General features: G+C 38.6%; 1 protein-coding gene across 3 annotated transcripts in view; it reads left to right on the top strand.

Annotated features, from left to right (window-relative positions):
• The window catches only part of PID1 (phosphotyrosine interaction domain containing 1), a 257194-nt gene that overhangs the window by 17720 nt on the left and 218708 nt on the right, over positions 1-20766 (top strand). The window lies entirely within an intron of this gene.

Raw genomic sequence — 20766 nt, 5'->3', positions numbered from 1 at the left:
AATGTGGATTCTTTAGCCCAGAAAGTTAAATACCTCCAACTTTGGCAGTCCTGACCTTCTGGGTAGAGAATGTATTTCCCCAGTTTTCAAGACCTGCTTTGCTACTTTGATTTAACACAAGGCAGAAATCTTTAAAACAAAGCCCTCTGGATCCAGGAAAGTTCATCTGGCATTAGTTAGCTTGGCACCCCCTACCCCCTTCCCCACCCACCTCCTTGTCTTTTCTCTAGGAACTTGATGCTTTGTAGGAAATGAATGGCTTTGCAAAAGTGCAAATTTGGGGAAGTGTTGTGCAACCAAAGAAAATTCAAATTAGTATTCCCCTTGTGGGAATCTTCTTGGGGAAATTATATTTAAATATTCAGGTATGGAGTACGGGCCAATATCTGTTTTAGGAAGTTGACAGACTGAGTGATACAACTCTGGGGTTTTCTGGAAGTAAGGCAGTCTAGGGAAAGAAGAATACAGAGTTTAAAAAACCTACTAATTTATGTCTCCTCTCTACTGTGTTAATGGTAAATAGCTTAGGCTCAATGCTGATCTCTTTACTCCTTGGCCCAGAGAATTGGCATTATTCTTCATAATGTAATTCAATGCCCTTGCTGAACAGGAGCTGGCCCATGAGATATGTATTTGCTCTGAACTGGAAAGGATGTGTGCTGGCACGTCCTAGGAGTAGGCAAGCAGTCGATGAAACTTAGAGGGAGTCTTTTGGAAATAAAAATTAATTAGCATTTACGGGGATCCCAACTTTGCAAGTAAGGTGGAATTGCTCTGTTATTTGTGACCGCATCTGTGTTTTCTGCCCCCAATTTAAAAAACAAAAACAAAAACAACTTTCTTCCTTTCTTGCTTCTCTCTTCCTCCTTTCCCTATAATTAATGGGAATGAAGTTCTTCCCATTCCTGATTTCTTTGAACTCTCTTGCTAACTGCTGAGCCTTTTAGACATTTTTTATTGCTTTCCCAAGGGGCCATCACCACCTCTCCTTTCTTCCATCTTCGTTTTTCAGTGGCTGTAAGCTCTTGGTGGGCTGGAAGACACAAACGAATTGGACAAAAACAAATTTGGCTGTTGCTTCAAAGCCATTGCTTTCTTTGTGTGTGTGTGTGTTTTTTCCTTTCCTTTTTTAAACGTTTCTTTTTCTTTTTTTTTTTTTTTTTTTTTAGCTTATGATTAAAAGGGCATTATCTTTGCATTAGATGGCCATCAAAACTTATTTATTGGGTTATAGATGAAGAGAACGAATGGACTTATTTTGATCCAAGGATGGGAAGAAATGGACATTTTGTTGATTTCTTGTAAAATGCACTGAATGTCCACCTCAGAACTTTAGCAGATGCCTGCTTTTGCTAATTTAAGGAACTGATGCTATTTGTCTTTTATTTGTAATCATTGGCCCCTACATAGGAAATTTAATTTTGATTTGAAGCTTTTAATGCCTAATGGTAAATATGAAAATGTGTGATAGAGCACATTATTTTTCATCACATGCATTTCTTCGTGTATCTCACACTCAGAGGAATTTTTATGTAGCATAACGATTTCATAAGTGTTAACATTTAAGAAAAATTTCACATTATAAATATGAGCAGAAGCCTGCTTTAGAAATTGGAAACTAAGTTTGGCCAAAATGAAAGGCAAAGTCATGGCTATGTTAAAACTCACATCTTTGGGGATTCTGGGTGGTGTACTGACAGTGGAATAGACTCAGACACAGTGCTTTTAGTATTGATTAGTAATTCTTGACCAACGGATCTTGGAACTCAAGAGGGCCATGGAATTATTTCCAGGCCACTGTTAACCTTCTCTGCATTCTGCATTTCCTATCCACTGAAAAAAAAAAAATACAATACCTTGCAAATATGTCAATTACTTTCAAATCCCGTGTGCTTTATTAAAAGAAATACTTATTTGAAATCATTATTGATTCACAGTGGCTTTTGGACTTTAAGCACATTTTCAGTCATTGAGCATCAAAGTACTATGTGTGGGTCAGCAACGTTTTGGATTTAAAAAGGATAGTGATATTTGAAAGATTTGGGCACTCTTGAATTGATTGATGCAGATTACCGTAGGGTAAACGTACGCTGACTGTGATTTGGATTTGTCACAGTGCTTCTCCTCCTGTTCATTTCTCCTCGTTTGCTTTCAGCAAATGTTGACTGACCTTTTGTTTTTGAGTGAGGAGCCAAACTGACTTTTAAGGTGGGTATAAAGAAGAGTTAGTTCCCTGTGCTCAAGAAGGTTTCAATCAGTTAAATGCCAAGTAGATCCATGTTACTACAGGAGAAACTTCCATCCTAAGACGTTGTAAAGGGCAAAGATGAGGGTCTTCATCGTCATTGGGTTTTTATTAGGTAAACAAAAGCTTTCCCTCGAGTCCTACCCAGAAGGATACTAACACCTCAGGGATGAGAACTGTGACATGTGACCAAATATTTGCTTGGGAAAGAAAATATTTTGACTGGGCACTTTTTTGTCCCCAACCAAATCAGAGTTCTGTCAGTAAGGAAAACGAGAAAATTGGCAGCATCATGCCAACCACCTCTACCACAGGTGCTGAGTTTAAAATAATGGCAGATGTAGAAGATGTGATATCCTCAGATGCTGTGAACTTTTTTATTTGCTGTAGAACCTTTGTGCTTTTTTCCTGTGGTTTGGTGCAATAATGTTGAAAGCAACACAGTCCTCTGATTTGAACAGTCAGTTGATACTGGGTCTGATAAGGTATCAGATGGTTTTCTAGCCCATCTTTAAATAAAAGCATTTTGTCCAATGGTATGTGTTGAAAACTGCCAAAAGTCCTAAGAAAGAAAGATTCTTTTTTGTGATTAAAAAAAATCACATCCGAGTACTCAGAAGTTGGGAATTTTTATGTTTGTTTGGACAGATGCTGTTTGGATAACTTTTTATTTGGGAAAACATCATTTGGTTTATACCTTCTTTTCCTTTTATTTCATTTTTCTGCAGTCTTTTTCACATTGGATGTGAGCAGATTGTAGGGAACAAGGCCAAATGAACTCAAATATCAGTGATTAGGTGAAACCATTTCCCTCCACTTTCTGTAGTGTTTATAAAGAAGTGCCTTTATCAGATGCTAAGGAGTTGCTTTGATGCTTTGGTTCAAGCTCGTAAACCATCTTCTTCATCTCTTTCTACATCCTTCCATACATTCCAGACCATCTTCCACAGTTGTGTGTTTTGATGTTTGATGCTTTTGCTAATATTGTTTCATCACTTTGAAATATCCTTTTCTGTCAGCCGCCTGCTCTGCCCCAGGGATCATACTCCTCTCATAGAGTTGAGGCTGCCCCTCTTCTGCCAAAGTCTTTCCTGGTGTCCAGTTGCAATGAGTCATCCCTTTCTTCTGGGTGTCCATAGTTTGTTCTTCTGTTTCAGTTATACCACTTAGCTCATTCTTGTTTTTCTTTTTATTAGAATTACATGTGGACTTCTATCTTCTAAAAGCCTAGAAGCTGAGGGCTGGGTCTTTGTCCACCTTTGTGTGCCCCATTGCACGTGGACTAATACTCGGAATATAAGGCTGGCAACACCATACAAGCTCAGTGAATATATTTATGTCATGCTTCAATAAACTAATGACATTTTATAATTTTTTTTTTGCCATCTCTCTTAATTTCTGTGGATGGAAAGATAAGAGTTAGAGTGGCATAATGAGCATGCTAAGAGAAGAATTTTACTTTTGTATTGACAGAGATACGCTTTCTTACGTCTATGTTTAGAGCCACATGTTAATGGGAGAAATGCATAATTCTATGTGTCTATATTAAACTCTTTGAAATGTGTTCTGGATTTTCTTGACATTTAAATAAAAATATTGCAGATAGCTTGTACCGAAGTTATTTCTACTTACTATTAGAGACATTCCCTTTGTTATATTTAATTTCAGGAATACAAGAGATGTCAATAGCTGGAGCTATTCATAAATGACAATTAATTAAAAATATAAAATATAGAATCTGTCTTGTTCAGAGTTGCATCTGTTTTCTGGTGGGCTTTCAGATGGGGGAGAAATTTTTAGGTTGCTTTTCCTTATGTAAAATAAAGTGAGCTCCGTTTGAGCATCATCAAGAAAGTCAGAGGTCTCTAGGATTCCTGAACACATTATCTGTTGTTCTAGAAAGCAAGGAATTGCTCAGAAAAAAAAAGTTATTTCAACATGACACAGAAGCCCCCTTGGCTTTCATTGGACAAATTTAGTACACCTCAAAATAAATAACAACTTGTGTGGATTTTAGCCCTTTGGAAAAAAAGTAAGAGTCTATGAGTTCATACTAATATAAACTGATTTAAACAAAGGAATAAGCAAACAAATAAATAGGTGAGAAAGGTAAGCTCTTCCTTACAGTAAAATGTTACCTAATAAATAAAGCAGGGATGACGGAGTTAGAAAATCACCGTTTTCAATCATCATAGTAATACTTAATCCAGGCAAGAATCATTGGTGATTATGAAACTAGTGTGTGAACGTTTTATATGGGACAGGTTATTTATAGAATCTCAAAGTATCTCACCACACACTATCAGTTGACTCCAGGAAAATGCTAACTTTCCACTGGAGAAGTCCAATGGAAGAAATTAACTCAGAGAATCAAAGTTAGCATCACCCATAGTGAGGCAAACCGTGATCGTCTGCCTCCCGATACAATGCACTGAGAAGGCTCACTCGCATCATATTCCTGTCCCAGGAGCATGTTTTCTCCAAAACAACTGTCTCATGCACTTCAAAAATATCAGTACCATGAAAGAGAAAGAAAGGCTAAGAAACTGGTCCAGATTAAACAGACATGACAACCCAGTATTGTACATGATCTTGAATTTGATCCTGGACCAGGAAAAACATTTGTGTAAATGACTTCACTGAGTTGGTTGGTGACATAATTTTACTATGGTTAGGCAAGAGAATGTTCTTGTTGTTAGGAAATATATACTGAAATATTTAGGGATGAAGGGGAAATAGTGTCTGTATCTTACTCTCAAATGCATGCGGGTGAAGGGAGGAAAAAGGTAAGGAAAGGGAAGAGAGAGAGGGAAGGATGAGGAGGATGAGAAGGAAGAGGAATAGTAAGGGAAGGAGGAGGGAGAAAGTGAATAAGTGAGAATGACAGTACATAATAAAGCAAATGTGATAAAGTGTTGGTGGTTGGTAGATCTGATAAAGCTATCTTATTCTTGCTGTGTTTTGGTAAGTTTGAGGTTATTTCCAAGTAAACTATGAAAGAAGAAGACATGATGCATGCATGTTCATAAACGTCACTTCTAGTTGTTTTAGGGAATGGTGGTCACTGAACTGTCTATGCCTAAAGGCAGGGGCTGTTCTCCAGTGCAGAACCTAGTGTCTGGCAAAAGCAGGTAGTTTCTAAATATTTGTTGGATGTTAGCATGGACCCCAAGGCCCTGAATTCCCTTGAGCTGTAAAATATTTATCTTCCAACAGTTGCAAATGCCAGTTGTAAAGAAATATTTTGCTATTTCCAAGTTCACTTGCACTAATCATACAAGTTAGTTGCAGCTGGTGGGACATAAGCAGGGATATCTTACAGGCAGGATGCGTGCATCTCTGCACTCTTCTTCCTGTCATCTGGCAGGAATATAAATGTGATGGCTATTTGAGAGGCCCTTTTAAGCCATGTGAGGGGAGCCATGTGCTAAGAACTGTAGAACATATAGGTGTGTGAGTCCTGGAGCTGCCATACTGGCCCTGGGCCTCTCCCTCCAGGCTTTGTTTCTGCGAGAGAGATGGAAATGTCTATGTCCTTTAAACTATTGTTCTTTTGCATTTTCTTTCATTTGCAGCTGAAGCTAATCCTCAATGATACACCGTGCTTTCTAGAAATCATCATTTAAAAATTTTTATTCCTCTATGGAGCTTTGTATTCAGTTTGCCCCATATGCACATTAATGATAGAAGTTCTCTGGTTTATTTTCCCTTTCTGTTTTCCCCAAGTAGAATTTTTCTTATTGTGATGTGGATTCTGTTTCTGTACTTGAGCTGGTGGGTTACTGTCTGTGGCTTTGAGTATTTTTACTGTGGAGGCTACCTTACTTTTTTTTCCATCATGGTAAACCTTCTCCATTTTGCAAATTGCTAAATTGGTCTGAAAAGATTGTGAGAACTGGCTTTCTTAGGCGATTTCTTGTCCTGACCAACCCAGCTGGAGACCGGATGTGCCGAGGTAAGCACTTGGAATAATCAGAAAATAGGAAATTTTAACTATTCCCAGTTGCCAGAGACATTTTACTTCAGTTGAAGGATTGGAGGAAGGTTTTATAGTGCCTGGTGAGTTTTGTTGAGCAAATCTTTGTACTTTTTGGAGTCCACTCATGTTTTTATTTGTTCCATGGTTGGTTCTTCCTCTGCAACTATTTATTGCCACTAAGGTTTGCGGCACAGTCGGTCCCACAGATAATAAATGGGTGTGTGTGCCCACAGCTCAATATGAATAGAGTGACTGACTTCCAGCTTGTTTATTGTTAGATGGGGATGTAACCAAGGAAGCCTAACTCCTCAATTATGTGTATGTGTGTGTCTGTGTAGTGAAATATAGACCTGAAAATGGGCCTTGCAGGGATATTGCATGATATTCCTTTATTTCCTTTAAAGCAATTATTTTTCAAATGTTACGTGAATGAGGATGATATTTACTTGCATAATTTCATAGTTATGTTATTTCACGACCTGAATGCCAGCAGCTCTACGGTTTGAAGCATGGTTTTCTTCTGGTAGGCTAGCTGTATTGGTTTTCTGGCTAATATGAATTTGAAAGATAACTGATAATTACCTAAATGTAAAGCATTGCATTGGGAACTGCTGTTGGATGAGGTCTTCCAACTTTTTAAACTCAAACTAGCCTAGACCGAAATCAGTGAGTGCTATTATATGCAAATTCTATTTTTATTTCTACAGAAAAAGAGAAGAAATAACTCTTATTTGTTCAGGTTTACTAAAGAAGTCCCTGTCACAATGTCTGCAAAATTGTCTGCAAACTGAAACAAACAGAACACCAAAAACAGCCAACAACCGACGAAACTACAGCCGAAATGAAGGACGCAGGATAAAACATGACTTAAACATTCCCCTGGCTTAAGCGAGCATGGTATAATGGAAACAGAGTAGAACTAGGAATTGGGAAATGTTCATGGAAGTTTTAGCCCTACTAAGTACTGTCTTTATAATTTTGGGCAAGTTACACAAACTTCTGAGCCTCAATTTCCCCATTCAGTAAAATGAGTCTACTAAAATCTACCTCACTGACTTCTGAGTGTGAAATGAGATCATATATGTAAAAGTGTTTTGTAAACTGTAAAATACGTTCAAGTATTTTTTAGCAGTCAGCTAATCAAAGGTGTGGCGTAACTGCCCCAGACCCCCAATGCTGATTTTCTTGGTGAGCAGCGCTGTAATTTACACTCTAAGTAATAGTAAGTGTTAAGAATTTGTCAGAGTTTTTAATGTAATGTGCATACATTGATTCTGATTAAAACAAGTAGCATCTTCATACCTTCAGGATTATAGTTGTTGTTAGTAAAGGCTGATGACAGGGAAGGAAAGTAGGCAAGGCAATACAAGTTGTCTTTTTCACTTGAACTTGGGAATGAGGAGTAAGAAGCACTTGAGCTTATATCCACCACTGCATCTTTTACCAGGAGGCTCGGAGTGTTACAAGAAGCATCATTTTCATCTTGGCCTTGTTTGGGAGTAGGGAGGCACATGGCCAAGAGACAAGCTTTATGAAGTCATGTGCTCCAAAGGGAACACAGAAAAAGGGGAGTGCAAGAGACTTAGTCATGCAGAAGACTTTCACACAACAGGTGGACTTTTAAGAGTGTTGTCAAGGAGAAGATGCAAATGCCTTAATTAGTTTGGACAGCTCTTTTAAGTGTAAAGAAAAACATGTCTACTGGTGGAGATGGGCTTTGCAACACAACAGACCTGTGTGTGGGATTTTGGTCTTAGGCAACTGAAAAGCAAGTAATGCTCCCTTTCTATTACCTGAAGCTTCTGCTTATGGAGTTTTGAAGTTCTCCAGGATGGTTTTTCTGTTTCTCTGAGCACTGAAGTGGCTAATGCTGTGGCAGATGTCATAGCTAAGGCTGCAGAAGCAGAGCATAAGGTAGGGAGGATTTTGTAGGAACCTTCTGATGGGAATCCAGAGAGCAAAGCCTGAGACCTGAAGCTCTCAATAAGGAAGTGAGAAAGGAAGAGTCCACGGTTTTACTTTTAAAAAAGAAGGGGATTGCTTTTGCAGATTAGACAGTATGTGAGGATTGTGGAAATAAAAGAGGTATCTTGTGTTTGTAATAAATGCATTATTTGGGGAGTTACAAAATAAAATCCCAAAAGAGGAGAAGACAATTAACTTTCTTATGAGGGTTACCTAATTTTGATTGCGTTACAATGGAGAAAAATTAAAGGATTTTAAAGGATTGAATCTCTCTTTCCATCTTGTTTTCTTTCTCTCTTTTTAAAATGAAATGGTCGGCAGAGTTGGAATTTTGGAAATAGGGTTATGCATATTTGTTGATGAAAACAGTCATGCTTAGTAGCTTTGAGGGGACTCCCTATAGACAGACTTGATTCCTAGTTCTAGCTTTCACAGCTGGTTGCAGTTGTTTGGATGACGATAAGAATCAGGGATACTTGGTTCTGTATTTGGAAAAAATGAAGCCAGACTGCTTAAAAATGTGACTGGAAAAAGGCTACTGAGTATGGGGTTCTTTTGGACTATACTGACTGCTTGACAAGGGATCCTGGTTTGTCTTGTCTCACATTAAAATCCCATGTCTCATTGAAATAGTGGTTAAATGAGGTTGCATGAGTTTTCAGTTGAGAACTAAAAAATAACATATTTTGTTTACATAATGCTGGTTTTTGCTTTATTCTTATGTTTATATTAGAAATGAGTAATTTAGTCCCAGAGAAATTACACGTGGGGCTTTCTGCCAGGACCCAGTGCCAAACATGAATTTTGTGATTAAAGTATCCAATATTAACCTTTGCTTGACAAAAACCAAGTTAAGATGATTTTTTAAAAAAACTTTAGATGATCTGAAAAGAAAGCATTATAACAAAAATGTGTGAACTAGGAAAAGCTGAGAGTTACTAAATTGGGCTTTGAATGGTGTAGATGTAACTTTGATTGTGTAAAAATAAAAGATTTTCATTTCTCTTGGTATTGGAGGAATGCAGATAAAGATGATTGAGATTAATATTAAGCCTCCTTATTTCTTGTTTTATTTGATTAGTTCCCTTGGGTGGTGGGATTTACTGTGAGGCAGATATTTTGTTCCATTCTTGTTTTTCATCTTTGGGCTTAATATTCAAATGCCATGTACCTGTAGAATGTTAGCTACAGAATTTTTTTTTTAAGGTGATATTCATTTATTAATTCAACAAATGTTTCTTGAGCACCTGCTCTGAGCCAGATACTATACTGGGCATTGTCATTGTCTTCTGGGAGTGCACAGTCTTGAGGATGCAACAGACCTATGGATAAGTAATTACAGTACAGTGAAATCAGTGCTATAATGAAAGCAGAGTGGGGAATTATGAACCTTGCCCTAGACAGGAACCCTTCACAAAGAAGAAGATGTAGCCTATTTAAGGATTGGTATGGTTTGGCTCTGTCCCCACCCAAATCTCCTCTTGAATTGTAACTCTCACAATTCCCATGTGTGGCAGGAGGAACCTAGTGGGAGGTAATTGAATCATGGGAGTGAGTCTTTCCCATGCTGTTCTCATGATAGTGAATAAATCCCATGAGATTTGATGGCTTTAAAAATGGTAGTTTCCCTGCATAAGCTCTCTCTGCTTGCTGCCATCTGTGTAAGACGTGACTTGCTCCTCCTTGCCTTCCACCATGATTGTGAGAACTCCCCAGCCATGTGGAACTGTTAGTCCATTAAACCTCTGTCTTTCGTACATTGCCCAGTCTCGGGTATGTCTTTATCAGCAACGTGAGAATGGACTAATGTAAGGATGAATAGGCATTTGGTAGGTAGAGAAGATTACCCTAGGCATAGGGAAGAATCTTCACAGAGTTGTGAATTCAGGCTGTTCCAGACAAGAGTGAGCACAACACGTGAGGCTGAAGGGTTGGAGAAGGACTGGGGTGAAAGAGTATGGAAGCACAACTGGGCTATAGTACAACATTTTATAGGATGTTTCTGAGCATGGGCTTCATTTTGTAGGCATTGGTAACCTACTGGGGGCTTATAGGTAACAAAGGACTCAGACTGGTTTTAAGATGATTCTGCTGGTGGTATAGAAAATGTATTGCAAGCAGGGAAATGTTGTAAGGAGGCTGTTGGAAATGGCATAGGCAAAAGGGGATGAAGATATCATCTAAAGCAGTGACTTTGAGGTTGAGGAGGTGGCAGAGGTTTTGAGTTAGGGTGAAGAGGCAGAATGGGTTGACAACTGATTAGAGAGGACGGGAAGTATAGAGGAGAGTCCCGAGGTTCCTAGCATAGGCAGCTGAGTGGAGCATGAGGCCAGATATGGAGTCAGCCAGTTTTACCAGTCGAAGCAGCATATTTCAGGTGGCGGTGGGATAGGGTGGGTGTAGAATCACGGGTTTTTCTTTTGGACCTATAACTAAGCTATATTTTAGCTTGTGGACATGCAGTTCTTGTTATGTGGAGTAGCTGAGTCATAGCAAGTACTGTGAGTTTTGATTTTAGCTGGCCTCTAATTAGGCAGAACAGGAAATCTCTATTTTAGTTGTTGGATTAAATATTTTTCCAACTCATGATCTAGAGGTAGAGGTCCCTGCCTTTAAAAATAGTTATTTACTAACCAGGCATGGTGGCTCCCACCTTTAATCTCAGCTACTTGGAAGGCCAAGACCAGAGGATCACCTGAGGTCAGGAGCTTGAGAAGAACCTGGGTGAAATAGTGATGTAGTGAGACCCCATCTCAAAAACAAAAACAAAAACAAAAACAAAAACAAAAACAAAAACACTGATTTACTGAGTGAAAACTCTGTACCTGTGCTGTGCTTAAGAGGTACTGTTGTTACTAGTATTTTACAAGGGAGAAAAAAGGTACTTATAGAGGTTTACAAATTTGTCAAAGGTGGTGAAGATGGGAGCAAGATAGTTCTGTATTGTATGTAAGCATTTTGTTATATTTGATTTTTGAAAAAAGGTAACTTTTTGCATGAAAGTAGGTGAAAAAATGAAAAGATTCTATTTTAACTTCAGCAGAAAAGTGGTTAGGTGCTTTGCTTCTTATTTGGTGATCTGGGTTGGTTATTATAACTTTTCTGACCATGTGGGGAAAATAAAGCTTGATTTACAATGCCGGGAATTTGTACTGCCTAATAACTCACTAACTTTTCAGGAAAAGATATGTTTTGAGTAACTTTCCGAATTATGAAGAAAGAATTGGACCCCTTAAAAACCTGTGCTCACATAAAGAATACTTTTTCATTCTGTTTTATTTGTGCAACACTCAGATTTCTGTGGCTAGGTTAATAGTATTTTATAGGATTTTCTGGGTAAAATAAATTTTTCTGTTGGATTGAGGGCAAAATGGAAACAGACCTAGCCTACCAAAGTGTAAAAGTGAATCTTCCACATGTTAAAGGTGATTAGCCAGTAATTTAACTGCTTTTTAAAACACAAATAAACAGTCCTGTTATTGCAGAATGACAACAGAATACAGAGTCCTAAAATGTGTCATCCACTATGGTCAGTGTAAACTAAGAATTTTCTGGCAGGAAAATGAAACATAAACAAGAGAAAAAGGAGTCAATAAAAATAGACCCTAAGAAGACACAGCTGTGGGAAGAGCAAATACTTTAAAACAGCTACTATTAATTTGTCAGAGGAACTAAGGATTTTGTCATGAGGAGTGAACAAATGAAAAATCTCAACTGAGTAATGAAAGATATACAGAAGGACCACATAGAAACTCTGGAATTGAAAAGTCAAATATCTAAAATAGAAAATTTTGCAATATGGGCCTGACAGCAAATTGAAGAAGAAAGAAGAAAAGATCAGTGAATATGAAAATGGATTAATAGATACTACTCCAGTTGAAGAATGTAGAAGAAATAAAAAGAATTAACAGAGCCCCATATGGGACACATCAAGCAATATAAAATACATGTGATTGCAGTCCCAGAAAGAGACAAGAAAGAGACTGGCACATGAAACAATATTTTAACAAGTAATGGATTTAAAATTCCCAAATTTGGTGAAAAATATTAACTTGAAGATTCAAGAACCTTTGCAAACTGTAAGTGGGAGACATCCAAAGAAAACCACACTTTTGTTTTTTAGGCAAATCATCGTCAAAATGCGGAAAGTCAAAGCAATGAAGTAATCATGACAACAGTGAGAAAATTAATCCATTATATACAGAGCAATGATGAATGTTCACTAACTTATCAGAAATAATGGAAAGGAGGAAGCAATGGGAATGACTTAAGTTTTAAGTGGTGAAAGAAAAGAGCAATCTGTCAACCCAGAAGTCTATATCCAGGAGAGGTACACCACAGACATGAAAACAAGATGTTTTGCTTACTTGGTTTGGGAACCTCTGAGTTACACAAAGCTAAGTAGATTTCTGTACTGTATGATTTCTCAGTAACAGATAAGTTCTAAGTAAAGGATGTCACATTCACTGATATCCAAGTTTTTTTTTTTTTTGACCATAAATTCTTTATTCACAGAATGTCTCGGGATTCATTTTATTTGTAAAACACTTCTGGAAATACTAAGATTCAGGAATGGAATTTGATATTTATTCTTCATTTTTATTTTCATGATATTGCCAGGATGAAGTGATTTTGGAAAATAATTAGCAATGTATCTGTTTGCATCCGTAATAATGAAAATGTGATGTTTTACCTACGTTGACTTTTCTTTCTTCTAATAACACTTTCGGAGTTGAATGGCTTTGGGCTGTTGCCAGGTGAAATACTTTCCAGCAGGCCTAATGGTTCAGTCTTGCCTTGTTGGACTATTTAGATATAGATGAAAATAGATCTCCCACCTAGAGTTTTCAATGCATATTTTATGAGTATAATAGTGCCAGGAATATAGGTTGAATTGGATTACAATAAAATCATTATCTTTTATGCCTCTGTCTTAGGAGTATTTATGTGTACTCTTACGGGTAGTTTAAACATGAGTGTTACAAATTAATGCTACCAAAAGCAAGTTGTAAAAGTAGTCCAGAATTACATTGTAAATGACTTAAGCCATCTAATTAAAATAAAATTTCAATGTCTTGAAATAATTCAGTGAAGGATTAGTGACTTAAATTTCACTGCTGCTGAACATGACCTTCTCTTTGAATATATTAGAAAATGGAGCTTAAGAAATCATCATGTAAAAGGTTTATTGTGAAATTTTTTTCTTTCCATCCCCTATTCCTAAATCTAGTCATAACTCCGTAGATGTCTAACATATTTCCTTTCCACGGCAGAGTTTGAAATCTCTGCATAGCCAACATTGAGGCTCTCGGGCTCCCACTGCATTAGTGTTGATTGACACAGGGAGTTGAGCTTTGTCTTCTTGTCTGTGGCTGTAAAGGGCAAGGTGGACATTCCTCTCTCTGTGTTTTTCCCTTACTCATTTCCTGCAGGAATTTGTGAGTCTTGGTCTCTTTTCCCTCTCAACCAAAGGCTTCCAACCAACGACTATAAACTTCTACAGCAGTGGTTCTCTAATTGGTCCTCAGTTCTTCAGCATCTGTCACTTGGAAACTTGTAATAAATGCAAATTCTTGGCCCCTCCCACCAGCTTACTAAATCTGAAACTCTGGGAGTGCAGCCCAGCAATCTGTGCTTTAACAAGCCTTCCCAGAGATTCTGAGACTCTATGAAGTTTGAGAACGTGTTCTCTATAGCAAGAAAAAACTTTTAAATCATTTTTTTCTCATCCTTTTGGTTATTTGACAACAAAGGTACAGCAGAATCTAAGAGTTCTTGGTGGTGATGGTAGTGGGGTGTTGAATAAACCACTTTTCAAATTAAGTATGTATTTTAAATAATATCAATAATTAGTAGTAATATCTTTACAAGATTCTTGAGGTCATTACCAATGCTATTGCTATGTTACTGTGAGGAAACAGGTTTAGGAAAGAAGTTGGCCAAAGACAAGGTGTTTAGTAGTGGAGCCTTGATGATGATGCTGGTTTGACCAATACTAGCACCCATGCTGCAGCCCACTTGGTAATGCTCTCTGAGACAACGGATGATGCCTGTCCCCTGTTATCCCTGCCCATATCTTCCCTGTGAGGCCTGAGACTTATTTGTTTCTTTTTAAAAATGCAAGAGGTGGAGTGAAAGTTCATGTCTTTGTAGATTAACTCCGATCTTTCTTATTCATGTGTCCCACTTCCCAAACTAGCAGCCAAAGCTACCTTGATCAAGGAGAGGGAATGCTGTACTTTATTCGTAATGCAAACAAATGTTTATGGCCTCTTTGCTTATAAGTACTGTGCGCGAATCGATTGCGCCCCTGGAGCCCCTATGGCCTCTTTTCTTTCAAACGTTTATCTCTTTCTGGAAGTAATGAATTCACTGACCAATTTATCTTTGGACTCTGGCCTGCGGTTTTTGAAACTTTCCAAGATCAACTGAGTGATGATGTGGTTTGGCATTTTAAACCGTGAATATAGTATAAAGTTGGATGATTTTGAGAGCAATTCATGCTTGAGTGAAGTCTTTATCCCGCTGAGTTATGGTCTCCCACCCAACCCTTTTAAAAAACTTTGTTGGGTGATTAGAGGCAGCCTTTCAAATTCCACTCATAATTGAGGGATTCATTTGCGCTCCAAGATATATTTATTTGCTTGACCATCAAGGAAACATAATGTTTTGAAGAAGTAAGGGAATTCATATTAAATGGAAAGGAGCTCTCTAAATTAAAACTTAATGTGATTGTATTTTGACATGAAAGTGAAAACTTAAAGTAACCTTCAGAGTTACTAATTAGTTTGATAGTAGCTCCACTTTTTCTACCATGTAGATTTCATTTAGTAGAGGAGAGTAAAAGAAGAACATTAATTAAAATTGGAATGATTAATTTCGTTATGTGTCTGTGTAAATTAATTCCAGTGTCAGTAAAATTAACTCCAGTGTTAGTAATTCCATAGACTTCCTTTCCATGGTTCGCTTCAGTAATTGAGAATTTGTCGGTCATTCTGATATCAGAATTCAAATAAGCATTTATACGTGCTTGTGTGTGTGGAGCGGGTAAGGGACATGAAAATGTATAGATATTTAAGAAATGTCACTTATACTCCAATTTCTTATTTATGTTAGGATGGCCTTCGATTTGAAGCAAAATACCTATTTAGAAGGTTTCTCCTTCATCTCCTTCTCTACCTAGGTCCCTTTCCCTTTTCTCACACCCCTTATAATTAGAAACAAATGAAGAGCTTTGCACTTTCCAGATATTAAAAACATGTTTTTTTTCTTATTGCACAAAGTGATTTTTGGGCACACAATTGCTATCTCTCCCATCAAAACAGTGTTCTCTCTAGAGAATAATGCTTGTTACGTCAGTTTGGTGTGGCAATATTTATAGGGGATACACTTGAATGAGTGAAAATTGTAAGTGGAGATGTTCACCTAACATTTGTTTGCTTCTCTTGTCCACCAAAGGAATACATAACTGTAGATATCTTTTTATCTGTTGACTACCTCACTCTGCAACACTGACAGGTCTTGGTGACTGCATATTTTTTCCTAAGTCCTTGAATATATTCACATAAAGAATAAAGTTTAGTTTGGGTTTCTATTGTTATTCTCTGGATGCAAAAAGATTCCCTAGCTCCCAAAATGGATAATTTTCTTGATTACTTGTGATCTACCACGTAGTTCTTCTGTTTGTTTTAATTTCTTAATATGGGGTAATATTTTACAAGATTTCCAAAATACTTAGATCCTCATCTATATTAGAAGTCTGTGAGTGTGTGTGTGTGTGTGTCTGTGTGTGTGTATGTGTGTAAAGGAGAAGGCAGTATGCTAGGCTTTGTGGGGCACACTACCCTGATGTTGTAGTATGAAATGGCTATAAACAACACGTGAGCAAGTGAGTGTGACTGCATTTACATAAACCTTTAATATGTAGAGAGGTATTGTGCTGTTTTGGAACTGGGTGTAGTTTGCCTACCCTGCTCCGTGATAATTACTGTGGCTTTATCTGTCTTCTATAACCCACCTTCTTCTACATCACCGTCCTGGCCTCTTCCTTCTACCTGGAGATCATCGCATGGTTTCTTCTTCATTTTTCCTCAAGTTATGCTCTCCACCTTTGCATGCTTGCTTATCTGCTCTGTCTCTGCTCTTCCTTGAACATTCCTTTGTAAGATGTGAAGAGGACCTAGTGGCAGCCTCTTTCCCCACTGCTAACCAGAGTTTATTCAGCTGGTCTGACTGTCCAGACTGGGCTGCTCCTTTCTCCTTTACCATTTCAGGCAAGTCCCTCCTGAAATTGCATTCCTAGCAGAAAAGGGTGACCTTCTCAGAAGAAGGTGGCTTTGCTCCTTTAAAGTGGGAGAACCGTCTTTGTGAAGCTCTGACTGACCACTGCATCTGGAAATGGATGCCCAACTCTCCAAATCTCTTTAAAGTTTTTTTGACCTGCCATCATGAGGTGGTCCCTGTTCCTCCTCCTTCTTCCTTCTGTTCCTCACTTTTCTTTGGGGGTGAGTTTTTGTTAAGGAGACCTCTGTGCTTAAAAGAGGGTCTCTTTCTTAAAAGTTTGTGCCTGAATTGACCCTGTGGGTGACTGTCTAAATGTAACATGGTTTTTTCAAAAGCTGAAAACCATTGCTAATATGGTCATAGAGTAAGTCGTTGGTAGACTTGGACGCTCATCTAGCCTCAACAGGTCATCTTCGGGTGATGTCCTGCCTCACATCTCAGGGAATCTTGTTCCAAGATAATATTCATACCCCTTTCTTCAAAATACAGGCTTTAGTTTTCCACTCCATTGAAGAACTACTGAAGAATAAATGTCTTCATGTATTTTGCCAACTTTGCCACAAGCTGCTTTTTGCATCCAGCTGGCCACAGGTCTTTTTTATTCCCTCCGGCCTGGCCCCTCGTCCCGAGATGCCTGGAAGCCATCATGTTGATTCTCTTTCCATGGAGGTCTGTTTGGCTGGCGTCTCTTCTTGCTTCAGACTGGAATGCCGATTAGCCAGTTTCTTGGAATGATTTTAATCTCTCATCTCTCCAGCCCATCCATTTGAAGTAGCTAATAGGACCACAATGTCACCACACGAGCTCACCCTTTCCTTGCTCAAGAACGACGATAATACTTGTCAGTGATTGCAACAGTGGAGGAAAGTGTCGGTGCCAGTGTTCCAGTGACTATTTCAAGGATTAATTTTAGCATTTCTAGAAAGAAGTAGTTTGAAAGTCAGGAAAAATAAATGAAAATAAATCTTAAACAAATTTCTAATAGAAAAAAAAACACATAAACATATTACAAATCACCCATCTAGTTACCGCTCACACTCTTGTGTCCTTTCTCCTTCCTGTGTCTCCCTGGAAGTCACTACCACCTTCTGAGGTCTTAATCAACAGACTTCAGACTCCTCCTGCTGTTTTGCTCCCTTGAGTGCAAACTTTCAGGACCACAGCCTGTGGGCAGCTCCTCTGCTCTGCCTCAGGCTCTGAGTAGGGTAGCTGTGGTTTTGATTGATTTCTCCTCCTCAATCTACCTTACTTTTCCTTTTCTCCAGTGGAGAGACTCACTGCTTCTGAGAGCTCCTCCCGCCACAGGTGCCAAACTTTTGATGGCTTTTGAGGGGCTGGAGGGAGAGAGCTGTACTTGTAGGAACTGAGTGGTGAAGAGGAGCAGAGAAGCCTAGAGAGAGGGTGGGAAAGAGGAGGAAAGATTGGAGAGGGACAAGAAAGGGGACAAAAGCTTGTTGATCAGAGGCTGAAATAATAGTATCACAACTGTTATTTCAGTACTCAAAATAAAGCATGATGCATTTGATTACCAGGATTTAGAAAACTGGACTTGTAGTCACTAATGATGTAAGAATCACTATCAATATTTATGAAGGGAGTTTATATATTTAATATTTAGTGTCAGGCACCATGCTAGGTGCTCTGAAAACCCTATAGTCTTTCAAAATAGGTCCTTGTTTGATGGTCAGTGGCTATCAGAAACTCCAGACTTACCTACTGGTCCTGTTAGCTTTCTCTTCGATCAAAGAGATGAGTATATGTCTAGTAGGCAAATGGCCCCCCGATTCTCACCCTAATACCTGAAATTTGAGAATGTTCCATACATTAGTTTCCTTTACTGCTCTAATAAATTATCACACATTTATTGGCTTAAAATGATACAGATTTTATGATTTTACAGATTTTGAAGTCAGAAGTCCCAAATGGATCTCAGTGGGCTGAAATCAAGGTGTTGATAGGGCTGAGTTACTTCTGGAGGCCTAGGGAAGATGCTGTTTTCTTGCGTTTTCAAGCTACCAGAAGTTTTCCTGCCCACATTCCTAGGCTTGTGGCCCCTTTCTATATTCAAAGGCACTTGCATCTCTCTCAAATGGCATCGCTATGAGACTGACTTGTCTTCTTCCCTCTTCTACATGTAAAAGCCCCTTGAATTACATTGGACCCACCAGGCTAATCCAGTATAATGCCCATACTTTAAGGAATTAACACCTTTAACTGACTAACTTTAAATCCCATACTTGAAGTCTAGCTGGTCTTCTGTTTTTATTTCTTTCAGGGCCCGCCATGGTTTTATGTTTTATTTGTGTTCTTTGTCTTGGCTCAATGTCTCTAATTCCTCTTCATTTTTCAAAGTTAAATTCAAGTCATACCCTTTCCGTGAAGCGCTGGCTACTCTGGTCAACATGCTGGCCTCTCCCCATAGCGTTGATAATCTTTGGCCTATGGTGTTCAACACATGTATTAGGGCTTATACATTATTTTCTGAGTATTTTCTGTATGTCTTAGCCTTCCAAGTCATATGCTTCTTGAGACTAAGGATATTTTTGTGCCTATTCTAATATGGTGTATTGTTGTAAATAATAAATGTTTGTTGATTGACTGGCTAAAAATAATTCTATAAAAATAACTGAGACACATGCTTGGTAGTAGAGGTCTCCTTATTGTATAATAACTATAAAAAGTCTAGCACAAGGCTGGGCGGTGTGGCTCACACCTGTAATCCCAGAACTTTGGGAGGTAGAGGCGGGTGGATCACTTGAGGTCAGGAGTTTGAGACCAACCTAGCCAACATGGTGAAACCCCGTCTCTACTAAAAATGCAAAAACTAGTCAGGCATGGTGGTGGGTGCCTGTAATCCCAGCTACCTGGGAGACTGAGGCAGGAGAATCTCTTGAACCCAAGAGGTGGAGGTTGCAGTGAGCTGAGATCGCACCACTGCACTCCAGCCTGGGTGATAGAGTGAGACTCCGTCTCAATAAAAAAAAAAAAAAAAAGAAAAAAAAATCTAGCACACTGACTACTTTCAGTTACCTGGACTTCAAGACCCTTCATTTCTATACCTCTCTCTTCATCTTGGTCTCCCAGCCCCATCCCACCCAGCCCATGTACATCTAGAACTATTAAGTAGTTCAAAAGACCTTATGATGACATGCCAACTGGCCTTTAGCCTCCAAATGTTCTCATATTACAAAATGTATTATTCTCATCCTGTTGTTCTCTGCACATCTACAACCTCTACAGCTTTGAACAAGTAATCCAATTTGAATAATTCATATTCTATTATGAAAGACGTAAGGCAATTTTAACCATTCTGATCTTTTATTTTCTAACAAAGATCTTATTTAAAAAAATTAAACTGAGGAATTTGTGTGGTTTATGAAAACATCCACTGCCTTCTGCCCTTGCTCTTTCTGCTAATGAGTCTCTTGGCACTTCCCGTTGAACAGTTTACAGCTCTGCTTTATTGAGAAGTCGAACACACACATGTTCACTTGTTTTAGTGGCCATACTATGATATGGAAAAGCAAACTCGAGAAACACATCCTCCAGTCTCAACTCAGAGTAAGTTTCTGTTGCTTTAGTTTGCATTTCATATCTCATATACTTTCTTTGGCAGTTTCTTTCCTATAAGTGTGAATACACACACGTACACACACATACATGTAAATATATATATACACACACACACACACATATCCATTTTTGGTCAGTCAACAAACATTTATTATTAACAACAATGCATCATGTTGGAATATATATATATATATATGAATGTATACATACATAGCACACATATACACACACACACACAAATGGATGTGATTTTGTTGAGTGGAGATGGTGAAGTTGGAAAAGTGAGAGGAACGTTAAGTGACACTTATTTTCCTATCTCTGGTTTCCTTTTCTGCATACGTGGTTGAGGAGTGCTGTAGTTTGAATATGTCCCCTCCAAAATTCAGGTGTGGAAACTTAATGGCCAAACTGATGACATTCAGGGAGACCTTTTTTTTTTTTTTGAGACACAGTCTCGCTCTGTCGCCCAGGCTGGAGTGCAGTGGCACAATCTTAGCTCACTGGAAGCTCCACCTCCTGGGTTCAGGCTCTTCTCCTGCCTCAACCTCCTGAGTAGTTGGGACTACAGGCACCCGCCACCACGCCCCCCCACCTTTTTTTTTTTTTAAGTAGAGATGGGATTTCACCGTGCTGGCCAGGATGGTATCGATCTCTTGACCTCGTGATCCACCCACCTCGGCCTCCCAAAGTGCTGGGATTACAGGCGTGAGCCACCGCGCCC

Source organism: Mandrillus leucophaeus, unplaced genomic scaffold (assembly GCF_000951045.1).
Source record: "Mandrillus leucophaeus isolate KB7577 unplaced genomic scaffold, Mleu.le_1.0 Scaffold878, whole genome shotgun sequence".
Classification (NCBI taxonomy): Eukaryota; Metazoa; Chordata; class Mammalia; order Primates; family Cercopithecidae; genus Mandrillus; species Mandrillus leucophaeus.
Note: the sequence above shows the minus strand (reverse complement) of the source record. Positions and strands in the feature narration are given on the sequence as shown.